The sequence below is a fragment of the Phyllobates terribilis genome, unplaced genomic scaffold, assembly GCF_046119375.1.
Source record: "Phyllobates terribilis strain yellow unplaced genomic scaffold, ASM4611937v1 Scaffold_9__5_contigs__length_417890890, whole genome shotgun sequence".
Taxonomy (NCBI): Eukaryota; Metazoa; Chordata; class Amphibia; order Anura; family Dendrobatidae; genus Phyllobates; species Phyllobates terribilis.
Genome location: NW_027362769.1, coordinates 53,296,411 through 53,310,481, shown reverse-complemented (window position 1 = coordinate 53,310,481; position 14,071 = coordinate 53,296,411). Strand labels below are relative to the sequence as shown.

The window sequence follows — 14,071 nt, the reverse complement described above, 5'->3', positions numbered from 1 at the left end:
TGAGCGCCCCAAAAACTGACCGCCATTACAACTTTTTACAGCCACGCCTTGTTTGCAGAGTTAACAAAGATCTATAGGACCTCTCACATTTCCAGCACCGTCCCCAAATATTGCCGATCCACGCAAACTGCTCATTCCAATGCTGAGCCTGCTGCTGTTATAGGTGTCCCTATTACTGCACCTGATGTGTGACACATAAACAGCGCTCCTCTTAATGCCCCACATAATAATGCCCACTATTTTGCCTTTTACACAGTAAAATTAATCCGTTGTGCCCTCTAGATGGTAAAATTGCACCCCTACAAAATATTAATGCCCTGTGCAAGTGCCCTAGAAAACAGTGTCTGTACTTTATCCCATAGAAAGTAATAATGACAATCACAATACCTTGAGTGTCCTGTGACAAGGTCACTGGCAGAATACTGGAGGGGAGATATGTGTCTCTGAGACTTTTTGTTTCAGTGATGTAAAACATGGAGGTTTCTCCTGCACATTAGGTGCGGAGAAGGTTAATAGCCAGAGTTACAAGGACATGCTTTACAGGTGGATAGATAAGTGCTGGGAGGGAAGCTATCCACCCTATCTCCACTCCAGGGCGTGCTTCAGGGGCTATAAATAAAACAGCCTTTTGAGCTCCAGAGAGAGGAGCTTGTGGTTGTTTCTGCTAAAACTGAACCGTGTGGCTTTTGCTAATCCTGAGTGGCCGCAACCCCGGCCGGTGCAAAGACTGTATTCTTTCTTATTTTGTTTTTCCAGTATGCCAGATGGGCTACATTTATGTTTCATGGACTCTGCATTGGTTTATGCTGCTAAATAAACCAACTGAAAATTTAAAGAGACAGTATCACTTGTTTACCTCCGCATACAGTCAAGTAAGTCGCTTTACCACAGTCCATATAGCAATAATGCTCTCTAAGTGCCCACTTATCATTTAATAATGTCTCATAATTACCTCCATTTACATTAATAATGTCCCCTAAGTCCACCCCATGTTCATTAATAATGTCTTCTGGGTCCACCATGTACAACTGCCCTATATACAGTATGATGTCCCCACGGCACCCTATAAGCAGTATGATGGGCCAGCCGCTCCCCTATGCACAGTTTGATGCTTTTATAGCTCCCCTATGCACAGTATGATAGCCCATAGCTACCCTAAGCAAAGAATGATGGGTCCTCAGCTCCCCTATCCACAATATCATAGTACTCCCCACACTGTATGATGCCACCACAGTAGTTCCCATTTTGATTGATGGCCTCCACTCTATATGATGGCCCCTTACTCTAGCCCCCACAATGTATGATAGTCCCCACAGTATATGATGATGGTCGCTGCGGTTGTCCGCCCATATGGTATGATCACCCCCACAGTAGCCCCACACTGTATAATGGCTTTTTCAGTCATCTCCACACTGTAAAATGACCCCCACCCTAGCCCCTACACAGTATGATGGTTCCTACAGTAGTCCTTACATTGTATGATGCCACAGTAGTAGCCCCCACACTGTGATGGCTCCATGGTAGTCCCCTATTGCATGATGCCCTCACAGTGGCCATTGTACTGTATAATGGCCCCCACAAAAGTCTTCACATTATATGATGGCTGCTACAGTAGCTCTCACATGGAAGGTTGGCCTCCACAGTAATCCCCACACTGTACAATGGCTCCCTATACTGTATGAGGGTCCCCCACAGTAGCTCCAATACAGTTTACTGCCCACAAATTCAGTAACCCCAAACTGTATGATGGGACCCATACTGTATAATGCCCGTCCAATAGTCCCCATGCTAGCCTGCACACTGTATGATGCCCCCCACAGTGGCCCCTTCATTGTATAATTGTTCCCACCGCAGTCACCACACTGTAGGATGCCCGCAAAGTAGTTCCAACACTGTATTATAGCTCCCACATTATATTATGACTCTTTACTGTAGTCCCACCACTCTATGATGGCCACCACAGTAGCCTCCACACTATACAATGACTTCCTGTCATGCTCCTGGATTCGATCCCTTGAGTTTGTGTTCTGTGGTCGGCTTCTCTTTCTACCGAGCCACAGGAGACACACCTTTTCTCTGGGTTTTTAGGTTCTGCTATTCTGGCTGCAGTCTGTCTAGCTTAACTCAGGTGTTTTTCATTTACGCTTTGTCTGTCCTATCACTTTTTGGGTGCAGCTTTAAATACCTTCCCTTACTGGTCTTTTTTGCTGGTGATAGACTTTGTTGGATTCATTCACTGTGCTGTAGTTGCTGTTAGTTGCAGTTGTTTTTGTGTGATTCCTTTATTCCTTAGGGAACTGCTTCTCTAGCTATCCTAGGAGCTGCTAAGTATATTGAGGGTAAGCCGCCGTTGAATGGGGGTGCCATTGCGTTATCTTAGGCTGCCAACATCCACGGTCGGAGAAGGGCTTTACCTAGTCTGAACAGGGCATTGTCAGGTTCAGGTATTTGTCTCGTCTCCCTGGTTTATATGTTACCTGTGTGAATGTGCTTTGGCAGTCATAACACCTCCACATTATTCCCCACATTGTACGATGGCCCTCACAATAATACCCACACAGTATAATGACCCCACAAAGTAGTCACCACACTTTAGGTTGCCCGCACAGTAGATCCAACACTGTATGATAGCTCCCACATTGTATGACCACCTCCACAATAGTCCCCACACTGTATGATCGCCTCCACAGTAGCCCCCACACTCTATGATGACCATTACAGTAGTCTCCACACTGTATGATGGCACTCACAGTAGCGTCCTGCACTTTATTATGGCCTCTCACAGAATCCCCCACACAGAATAATGAAATAAAAAAAAAACATCATATACTCACCTAAACTCTGGCGAGTCCATCAGCAGACAGCAACAAGGTTCAGGTGGACTCTAATGGTGAAGTTATCACGTCGGACATGCACAGGACATCAGAGTTGTAGCTTGATGATGTCATCACGTTGTGCCGCTCAGGACTTGTCCAGTGCATCACCCTGCCTTTCTACATGCAACAGACCTAATGCAACCTGTGGCCGGCAGAATGAAGATCAGTATCACAGGGTGACCATGTTGTGCTGAGCACACCAATGCAATTAAGAGTGGCGGTCGTTCTGGGTGGGCCCCTCTGAGTGAGGGGCTGGAGAAACCTCTCTCTTTGAAACCCCCCTGGTAGCTATGCCACTACCTCAATACTCAGCAATGCTGCTCTGTAGCTTCACATGGCCTGCCATTTCGTAATTGAATTGTTTTGGCTCCTCAATACTTCCACTTTTCAGTAATACCACTCACATTAAACTCTCAAATGTTTAGGAAGGGAGATATTTCACAAACTGATTTAGTGAATACTCACCTACCAGAGCAGAACCACTCCTCCGCACCCACTACTGCACCAGTCTGCAGGCATGAGCATTGGGAAGAAGACAGTTCGGATCTAATGTGACACCTGTAATGTGGCGAATGATTGGCTACAGCAGTCATGTGATGCCTCTGTCATAGGACTGATGGGGGATGCAATAGTAAGTGCGGATGCATAGTGAAGATCTGAGCAATGAATACAGTTTTTTCCTTTCCTAAATTACCCTGGGCCCATTAAGTATAAGTTGTTAAGTAGAGGACAACCCCAAGAAAACAGTGTGAATCAAGCTTATTGCAAACGCAAAGGTGTAGATATCTACTGTCTAGCCCTGAATGGAGCCAAACAAAGGATAGGGAAGCGTCATAGAAAACACATGATGGAGTAAACACACACCAGGAGCTAATCTGTTGGGTGTCAATTTTGATCAATGCTATGGAGCGCCCTATTAATTTGTACGCCATTGTGCAAATTTATTGATAAATTCAGCAACATCCAGATTACAAAGGTGGTGACTGTCCCTCCGAATGTGCAATGCTGTTTGTTTTTATGTCTGAACTGTGTATTTACTAGTAGCCATCCTCCGCCTGCTTGTGGCAATGACTGTACACTATTTTCTACCTGCAATGATTTCAGTGGTTTAGCATTGAGCATTGAGTCAAGATTACACTTCTACGTAATTCTTGTATGTCAAGTCTGGAGGAAGGGGGTGGCTAAGATAAAAACAAATAACTTCCTTCTACTAGAGTAGAGAACTGCAATTCTTTCATGCTGCTTGTAAGTATTGTTTCATAATTATTAGCAAAATGTTACAAGGATAAATATTGTGATTTTTCTTTAGCATAAGATGAAGCTTTTCTTGTATTCTGCATGAATATGTGATAAGTGAATTGTGTATAGTATGAACATGTACGGTCATGTTTACCATGGTGATTTTTATGTACGGAGCGACGGAGCAGGTACTACAGCGCAGGAAGGCGACATACAGAGGTAACTACCTGCCAGTGTATTTGTGTACGAGCCTTTACACTGAATATTATGCATGTGACTTTTAGTTTGACAGAATAGATATTTTTTAATGTACTAAAGCTTGATTACTGCCCAACGTTGTGATCTGTAACTTTCTGCAGCTACAACAGTTCAGTTGACTACTATACAAGTCCAGTCTGTAAAATATGATGTAATTGATATATTGCTATGTATATACATGGGCATACCCAGGATCAAAACTAGGGGGGGGGGGGGGGGGGCAAGCCATGGTCACAGATACCGAAGAGAAATATATATATATAGTACAATGCAAAGATTTCACTTCTTACATTACATGAGTGATATCTATTGTAAATTCCACAATAGCTCAGAAACCAGCGAATCGCTTCACACAGTATACTGGCCCCAAAAAATGCCCCATACAGTAGACTGGCCCCAATAAAATGCTCCATACAATAGACTGGCCCCCATATAACGCTCCATACAGGATACTGGCCCCCATATAACGCTCCATAAATAATACTGGCCCCCATATAACGCTCCATACAGAATACTGGCTCCCATATAATGCTCCATACAGGATACTGGCCCCCATATAACGCTCCATACAGAAAACTGGCCCCCATATAACGCTCCAGGCAGGATACTGGCCCCCATATAACGCTCCATACAGAATACTGGCCCCCATATAACGCTCCATACAGAATACTGACTCCCATATAACGCTCCATACAGGATACTGGCCCCCATATAATGCTCCATACAGAATACTGGCCCCCATATAACGCTCCATACAGAATACTGGCCCCCATATAACGCTCCATACCGAATACTGGCCCCCATATAACGCTCCATACAGAATGCTGGCCCCCATATAACTCTCCATACAGAATACTGGCCCCCATATAACGCTCCATACAGGCTGTTCCCCACACATAATGCCTCATGCAGGCTGTTCCCCCCACATAATGCTCCACGCAGGCAGTTCCCCCCACATAATGCCCCACGCAGGCTGTTCCCCCCACATAATGCCCCATGCAGGCTGTTCCCCCCCATATAATGCCCCATGTAGGATGTCACCCCACCTTATAATGCCCCATGCAGGATGACACCCCCCCTTCCTTATAATGCCCCATGCAGGATGTCACACACCCCCTCCCTTATAATACCCCATGAAGGATGTCACCCCCCCTCCCTTATAATGCCCCATGCAGGATGTCACACACACCCCCCCTCCCTTATAATGCCCCATGCAGGATGTCACCCCCCCCTTATAATGCCCCATGCAGGATGTCACCCCCCCTTTTAATGCCCCATGCAGGATGTCACCCCCCCTTATAATGCCCCATGCAGGATGTCACCCCCCCTTATAATGCCCCAAGCAGGATGTCACCCCCCCTCCCTTATAATGCCCCATGCAGGATGTCACACACCCCCCCTCCCTTATAATGCCCCATGTAGGATGTCACCCCCCCCCCCTTATAATGCCCCATGCAGGATGTCACACACCCCCACCTCACCCCCCTCCCCTATATTGCCACATGCCTCCATATAATAAAAAAAAAAAATCAAATACCTCACATCTCACCTGCTGCCGCTGCTCCGGACTCCAGCGTCGCCGGCCTCATCCCGCTCTGCGCTGTGACTGCTCAGGAGAGAGCGCGGTGTGAAGACGTCACCACGCCCTCTGACCTGAGACGTCACAGTGCAGCAGCCGCAGAGGATGCAGGAGCTGCACGGGGAGGGGTAAGTATTGTGCCGGGTGCCGGGGCCCTGAGCAAGCGGGGGGAGCGGGCGCTGACGGTGAGGGCCCCCCCTCGCCTGCTCAGAGCCCCGGCATTTGCCCCGGTGCGCCAGGTGCTGACGCCGGCCCTGGTGTGCGGCTTGCGTGCCTGCTTCTAGGGGGGGGCCGCTGCCCCCCCCTGCCCCACGGTGGGTGCGCCCATGTGTATACAATTAAAAGGGTTTTGCCTTGATAATATCACTTGTATATTCATGTAAAGTGGTTGACTACCTTTGGGGACTTTTTTTTACTTAATTTTATACATTTAGGGCTAAAATAAATATTTTGTAATTGGATTTAACCCCTTTTAACCCCGAAGGTGGTTTGCATGTTAAAGGGAATCTGTCACCCCCCTGGGCGATATCAGACCTCTTCTATGGCCATACAGGGTATAGAAAAGTAAATCTATACTTACCTGTATGGCCCACAGTAGAGGTCTGATTGCAGAGAAAAGCACTTTAATCAATTTTTTTTCCACAAGCAATCCCCGCCTATGTGCTTATTATTCCCATAAATCCCAGCCTCTTTGCTTAATTATCATATCCCCCCCTCCCCTGCACATCACAGGGCCCTGTGACATGCCCTGTGAAGTGCACTGTGCTCCCTGACTTCCGGGCATGCTTTGTACGCGCTTTGCTTCATCTTGGCCCCGTCTACCTGTGCTCTGCGCCGCAGGTTTCTATTGCACAGGCGCCGGAAAGTTACAGTGACCCCCCCCCGCCCCCCCGGCGCCTGCGCAATAGAAACCTGCGGCACAGAGGAAGTTTTGGAATGAGGAAGAAAAAAATGAACATTTAACTTTTTTCACAAAAATGTTACCTTAGACCCAAATTTTTTATTTCCACAAGGTTAACAGGAAAAAATGGACCCCAAAATTTGTTGTGAAGTTTCTCCTAAACACGCCAATACCCCATATGTGGGGAAAACCACTGTTTGGGCACACGGCACGGTTAGGAAGGGAAGGAGTCCAATTTGACTTTTTGAATGTAAAATTTGCTTGAATAATTAGAGGACACCATATTGCATTTGGGGAGCCCCTGATGTGCCTAAACAGTGGAAACCCCCCACAAGTGACACCATTTTGGAAACTAGACCCCACAGGGAACTTATCTAGATGTGTGGTGAGCACCCTGAACCCCCAGGTGCTTCACAGAAGTTTATAACGTAGAGCCGTGAAAATAAAAAAAATCAAACTTTTTCCACAAAAATTATCTTTTAGCCCCAAATTTTTTATTTTCACAAGGGTAAGAGGTGAAAAGTGACCCCAAAAAAACTGTTCTGCAATTTCTCCTAAGTACGCCAATACCCTATATGTGAGGAAAATACACTGTTTGGGCGCATGGCAGGGTTCAGAAGGGAAGGAGTACTGTGTGACTTTTTGAACGCAAAATTGTCTGGAACCGAGAGCGGACGCCATAGGGTACTCGGGTATGCACCATGTATCACGGGTGCTCGAGTGACATGCTCGAGTCCCCACCCCACATGTTTCTTGCTTGTTAGACACCCAAAAAAACATGCAGGGATCGCTCATATGTGGCAGGCAATCCCCGCAAGGTTTTTTTGGCTGTAAAACAGCAGCGAAACATATGGGGCAGAGACTCAAGCATGTCACCCGAGCACCCGCGATACTCAGTGCATACCTGAGCACCTGATGCAAACTCAAGTAGCGAGCACTTGCGCTCAACACTAGTCGCCATATCGTCATCATTTTTTTTCTTTACCTTTGAAAAAATCCCAACCCCAACACAACCCTAACCCCAACCCTAATACAACCCCAACCCTAACCAAACCCTAACCGAACCCTAGCTTAACCCTAACCCTAGCTCAACCCTAACCCTAGCTCAACCCTACCCCTAGCACAACCCTAACCCTAGCACAACGCTAACCTTACACAGGTGTGTCAGATGTAGCAGACCAGAAACCTGGTCCTGGGTGTCCAGAGGCCACTCGTAGAAGGTGGGGTACTGTCATGGGTGTGTCAGATGTAGCAGACAGTTGTTCTGCAGCTGGTAGCAGAAGGTCACTTCGTTTGGCATTACAGACGCCTTCTTAAATCTGTCTTACTTTAGGACTCAGCAGCTACCTCCCTCCTGCTCTGATTGACACTTTGGCCTGGGTGTTTAAATACTTTCAGTTTGCTGTAGGGAGGGGCCAGGGATATTCACATGTTCCCTTGTGAAGACTTGGAGCTATTGCAGTTGGCTTATTTTCTCTTTTGGTGCTCTGGAGGACATTTGGTGTAATCTCTCTGAAGTCTGCTCAAGCTAAGTTTCTCCCCCCTGTGTTTGTCTCCCATGTTGTCTTTAGTTTACAGTGGGTACTAACCAGTGCTCATCTCCCCCAGTTGCCTATCCAGGGCCTAGCTCCAGGGATATAGAGGGCTTAGGTTTCCTGTTCGGCGATTGGTGAGGAACCAATATGGGGACGGTAGGGGAAACAGGGTGATATTAGATGAGCCTAGGAAGTCTTCACTCTCCCTTTCCCTAGTGTCTGGGCTCCTTTCCCCTCATCCCTTTGTGTTGCACTTTGTCTTTCCTACACTGTGTGTGACATTATCACCCGCCATGCATATTTAGAAAAAAAAAACTGACACGTGGTTTTATTTGTCTTTTTTTTTCCATTCTCTCTTGGTATGGTCTTGGATGCAGAGCTCGCAGAGCAGCTGCGCTGTCTGTCTCTGGAGGTGGATGGCCTACAGTCTCTACGGAAATCTTACCCGTTTTTCTGTCTGGTTTTGAGGACATTTTTTTCTGAGCGGGTGTGTCAGGATTTGCCTCCTCATCATGCATATGACTGTCCTATTAACCTGACCACTGGAGCTAAACTACCAAAGTCCAGATTATATAATCTTTCTGGCTCTGAGAAACAAGCCATGAAGGATTTCATTGCGGAAAGTCTGTAGAAGGGACATATCAGACCCTCATCTTCGCTCTTCGCCCGTGGTGGCAGGGTTCTTCTTCGTGAAGAAAAAAGATGGCGGCCTACATCCCTGTTTAGATTTCCGGGAATTAAATCAAATTACCATCCGAGATCCATACCCTCTTCCTCTGATTCCTGATTTGTTCAGCCAAGTTGTGGGAGCTAAGGTATACTCCAAGTTGGATTTAAGGGGAGCCTAGAATTTGGTTAGAATCAGAGAAGGGGATGAATGGAAAACAGCGTTCAATACCCGTGAAGGGTATTTCGAGAGTTTGGTTATGCCTTTCGGTCTGACCAATGCACCAGCAGTGTTCCAGCATTTCATAAATGATATTTTCCATCATTTGGTGGGGAGGTTTTTGGTGGTCTATCTGGATGATATTTTGGTTTACTCACCTGATTTTGAGACACATTGGGGGCATGATAAACAGTGCTCCAGATATTAAGGGATAACAAACTATATGCCAAACTAGAAAAATGTGTTTTCTCCGTCCAGGAGGTACAGTTTTTGTGGCACCTGTTGTCATCTTCGGGTTTTTGGATGGATCCAAAGAAGATCCGTGCAGTCCTTGATTTGGACCGTCCCGAGAACCTGAAGGCTCTACAACGTTTTCTGGGCTTTACTAATTTTTACCGGAAATTCATCCAAAATTACTCAGTAATTGTAAAACCCCTTACTGACATGACTAGGAAGGGGTCTGATTTTTCCAAATGGTCGGATGCCTGCCTGCAGGCTTTTTCCTCCTTAAAGAACTGTTTTGCCATAGCATCTATACTTAGTCAACCCGATGTTTCCCAACCTTTTATTGTGGAAGTTGATGCATCGGATGTGGGGGTCGGGGCTGTGTTGTCTCAGGGTCCGCCCCTGGTAAATGGCATCCATGTGCTTTCTTTTCTAAGAAATTGTCTTCGGCTGAGAGAAATTATGACGTGGGTAATAAGGAACATTTGGAGATCAAATTGGCGTTCGAAGAATGGTGACATTGGTTGGAGGGGGCTGTCCATCCTATTACTGTTATTACTGACCATAAGAACCTGTTATATCTTCAATCAGCTAAACGTCTCCACCCTAGGCAAGCTAGATGGTCCCTGTTTTTTACTAGGTTCAATTTTTATTGTCACTTTTTGTCGAGGGGTCAAAAATGTCAAGGCTGATGCTTTGTAACGGAGCTTTCCTGGTGGTGGTGACCATGAGAACCCTGCCCGATATTACAGAAGGGGGTAGTCATTTCAGCATTGTACCCTGAACTGGAGGGTGAGGTGTTAGAGGCTCAGTGGGATGCCCCTGCCTGCTGACCTTCAGAAAGATTATTTGTATCATCTAATCTGCAACGCAAAGTAATTAAGGAACATCACAACTCTGTGCTTGCTGGTCATCCAGGTGCTAAGGCAACCGCGGACCTCCTCTCTCGTTTTTGGTGGATGGGGTTGCATCTGGATGTGGTTGAACACGTATCTGCTTGTAGTATTTGCGTGCATTCTAAAGTATCAGATATCTGTCCATCTGGTACTCTTCTTCCGCTACCTATCCCTTACGGTGGTTTTGGTGGTTGTAAATAGGTTCAGTAAAATGGTTCACTTCGTCGCATTATCGGCACTTCCAAATGCCAAGACTCTTGCTCAGGTGTTTAAAAATGAGATTATGAAGCTTCAAGGGGTTCCCTCCGATGTGGTGTCAGATCGGGGGACCCAGTTTGTTTCCAAGTTCTGGAAAGCAATGTGTTCTCGACTGGAGGTGCAGCTGTCCTTTTCCTCTGCCTTCCATCCTTAGTCAAATGGACAGACCGAGTGCGTCAATCAGAATTTGGAGACCTACCTCAGGTATTTTGTCTTCGAAAATCAGGAGGATTGGGCATCCTACTTACCGCTGGCAGAATTTGTCATTAATAATCATCGTCAAGAATCTACTGGCAGGTCACCTTTCTTTGGTGCATACGGTTACCATCCACAGTTTGGTACTTTTAGTGGGGGAGGAGCTTCGGGAGTTCCTGAGGAGGAACGTTTTGCTTCGTCACTCTCCTCGGTGTAGCGGGGGGTTCTGAATAATTTAAAGATCATTGGAAACAGGTACAAACGTATGGCTGACAGAAAACGCTTGCCAGGTCCGGACCTGAATGTGAATGACTTTGTGTGGTTGTCTATCAGAAATTTCAAGTTGAAAGTTACTTCTTGGAAGCTGGGACCTAGGTTTATTGGTCCCTATTAGTGTTGAGCGATACCTTCCGATATCAGGAAATATCGTATCGGATTGGATCGGACCGATACCCAAAAAGTATCGGATATCGCCGATTCCGATACCGGAAACCAATGCAAGTCAATGGGACACAAATATCGGAATGAAAATAAACCCTTTCTTTCCTTGTAGGTTAATTCTACATGAAGTAAAACAACTAAGAATAATGTAGAATGTATTACATGAAAAGCCGGCAATTCATCAGCAGCATACACCGGTACCCGACAATTTAGAACAGAAAGAATAGAGCATCGCATATAGATTAGATAGATAGAAACATGTCAGTCACATATATATGAAGTACAGTGACAGTGTTGCTTACTGTACTTGTCATTTAGTGTAAAGGATTTATTTAAAAAAATAATTGTGTTTTCATGCACTGTCTCTTTAAAAAAGCCGGCCGGCAATTCAGCAGCGGTACCCGACAATTTATAACAGACAGAATAGAGCTTCACACATAGATTAGATAGATAGAAACATGTCAGTCACATATATATATGAAGTACAGTGACAGTGTTGCTTACTGTACTTGTCATTTAGTGTTAAAATAAAGGATTTATTTAAAAAAAAATTGGCGTGGAGTTCCCCGTAATTTTAGTCTCTAGCGGAGGTTAAGCAGACAGCTGGGGCAGATGTTTGAAGCCTGGGAAGGGGGTAATACCCACGGAGCTTCCCAGGCTACTAATATGAGCCCCCAGCTGAATACCTAGCCTTTACTAGCTATTAAAATGGGGGACCCCCCCAAAAAAATGACGTGGGGTCCCCCCTAATTTAATAGCTAGCAAAGGCTAGGCAGACAGCTGGGGGCTGATATTAATAGCCCAGGAAGGGTGCCATGAATATTGGCCCCCTCCCAGGCTAGAAACACCAGCCGTCAGCCGCCCCAGAAATGGCGCATCCATAGGATGCGCCAATTCTGGCACTTAGCCTCGCTCTTCCCACTGCCCTGTAGCGGTGGCAGTGGGGTAATAGGGCTGGGGTTGATGTCAGCTTATAATGCCAGTTGACATCAAGCCCAGGTTAGTAATGGAGAGGCGTCTATAAGACACCCCCATTACTAACCCCATAGTCAAAGTTAAAAAAAAAACACAAACACCCAGAATAAAGTCCTTTAATTGAAATAAACACACAATTCTTTATTGTTCTAAATTAAACCATACTTACCATCACGCCCATTCCAGCTGAAGCCAACGATCTCCTGCAATAAAAGTAAAATAATAAAGCAACCTCATCCTTACCTTTCCATGGTTCCCAGGACAGCTTCAGCTCTGCTACATCGAGATGACAGGCTGGACCGCAGCAGAACGCTGACATCCAGCCTCTCATCCCGCAGACACTGAGAAGCGCAGGCATGCTTGCGCTCCTCAGTGTCTCTCTGTGACGGCATAAAGATGAGCCGAGGTCATGTCCAATGAACTCGGCTCACCTCATGCACGTCACTGATAGCGTGGGAGAATTCTCCTGCACTCAGCGCTTCAGCGTGAGAATTTTCCCACGCTGTCAGTGACGTGCTTGAGGTGAGCTGAGTTCATTGGACATGACCTCGGCTCATCTTTATGCCGTCACAGAGAGACACTGAGGAGCGCAAGCATGCCTGCGCTTCTCAGTGTCTGCGGGATGACAGGGTGGATGGCAGCGTTCTGCTGCGGTCCAGCCTGTCATCTCGATGTAGCAGAGCTGAAGCTGTCCTGGGAACCATGGAAAGGTAAGGATGAGGTTGCTTTATTATTTTACTTTTATTGCAGGAGATCGTTGGCTTCAGCTGGAATGGGCGTGATGGTAAGTATGGTTTAATTTAGAACAATAAAGAATTGTGTGTTTATTTCAATTAAAGGACTTTTTTCTGGGTGTTGTGTTTTTTTTAAATACTTTACTAGAAATTCATGGTGGTCATGTCTAATATTGGCGTGACCCCATGAATTTCGGGCTTAGGGCCAGCTGATAATGCCAAGCTGGCCTTAACCCCTTTATTACCCAGTGAGCCACCGCACCAGGGCCCTGGATGAGTTGGGTACAGCGCCAGAAGATGGCGCTTCTATGAACGCGCCATTTTCCGGGGTGGCTGCGGACTGCAATTTGCAGCGGGGGGGGGGGGGGGGGGGGCAGAAAGCTTGGGCCTCCCTGCGCTGCGGATTCCAGCCCCCATCTGCCTAGTTATACCTGGCTGGACACAAAAATAGGGCGAAGCCCCACGTATTTTTTTTTTAATTATTTCATGAAATTCATGAAATAATTAAGAAAAAAAGGGCTTCCCTATATTGTTGTGTCCAACCAGGTACAAATAGGCAGCTGGTGGTTGGGGGCAGCCCGTTCCTGCCTGCTGTACCTGGCTGGACACAAATATAGTGCGAAGCCCCACGTCAATTTTTTTTAAATTATTTCATGAAATAATTTTTTAAAAAAAGGGCTTCCCTATATTGTTGTGTCCGGCCAGGTACAAATAGGCAGCTGGTGGTTGGGCGCAGCCCTTTCCTGCCTGCTGTACCTGGCTGGACACAAATATAGGGCGAAGCCCCACATCAATTTTTTTTTAATTATTTCATGAATTTCCTGAAATAATTAAAAAAAAATTGACGTGGGGCTTCGCACTATATTTGTGTCCAGCCAGGTACAGCAGGCAGGAACGGGCTGCGCCCAACCACCAGCTGCCTATTTGTACCTGGCCGGACACAACAATATAGGGAAGCCCTTTTTTCTTTATTATTTCATGAATTTCATGAAATAATTTAAAAAAAAAATACGTGGGGCTTCTCCCTATTTGTGTGTCCAGCCAGGTACAACTAGGCAGCTGGGGGCTGGTAT

The 14,071-nt window shown here is 46.3% G+C and overlaps 1 protein-coding gene and 1 long non-coding RNA gene across 10 annotated transcripts in view; one reads left to right on the top strand and one right to left on the bottom strand.

The window, feature by feature from the left end:
- Window positions 1-14,071, bottom strand: part of LOC141161542 (uncharacterized) — a 118,614-nt gene that overhangs the window by 17,970 nt on the left and 86,573 nt on the right. The window lies entirely within an intron of this gene.
- LOC141161541 (caspase-8-like) overlaps window positions 4,027-14,071 on the top strand; it is a 134,339-nt gene continuing 124,294 nt past the window's right edge. For 4 of the 9 annotated variants that reach the window (XM_073646480.1, XM_073646477.1, XM_073646485.1 and 1 more), the window contains exon 1: window positions 4,027-4,121. The gene's annotated coding sequence lies outside the window, so the exon portion shown is untranslated. Of the gene's footprint in view, window positions 4,122-4,255; window positions 4,335-14,071 lie in introns of those variants that run through there. The other 5 variants (XM_073646479.1, XM_073646476.1, XM_073646482.1 and 2 more) reach the window with 3 other exon arrangements.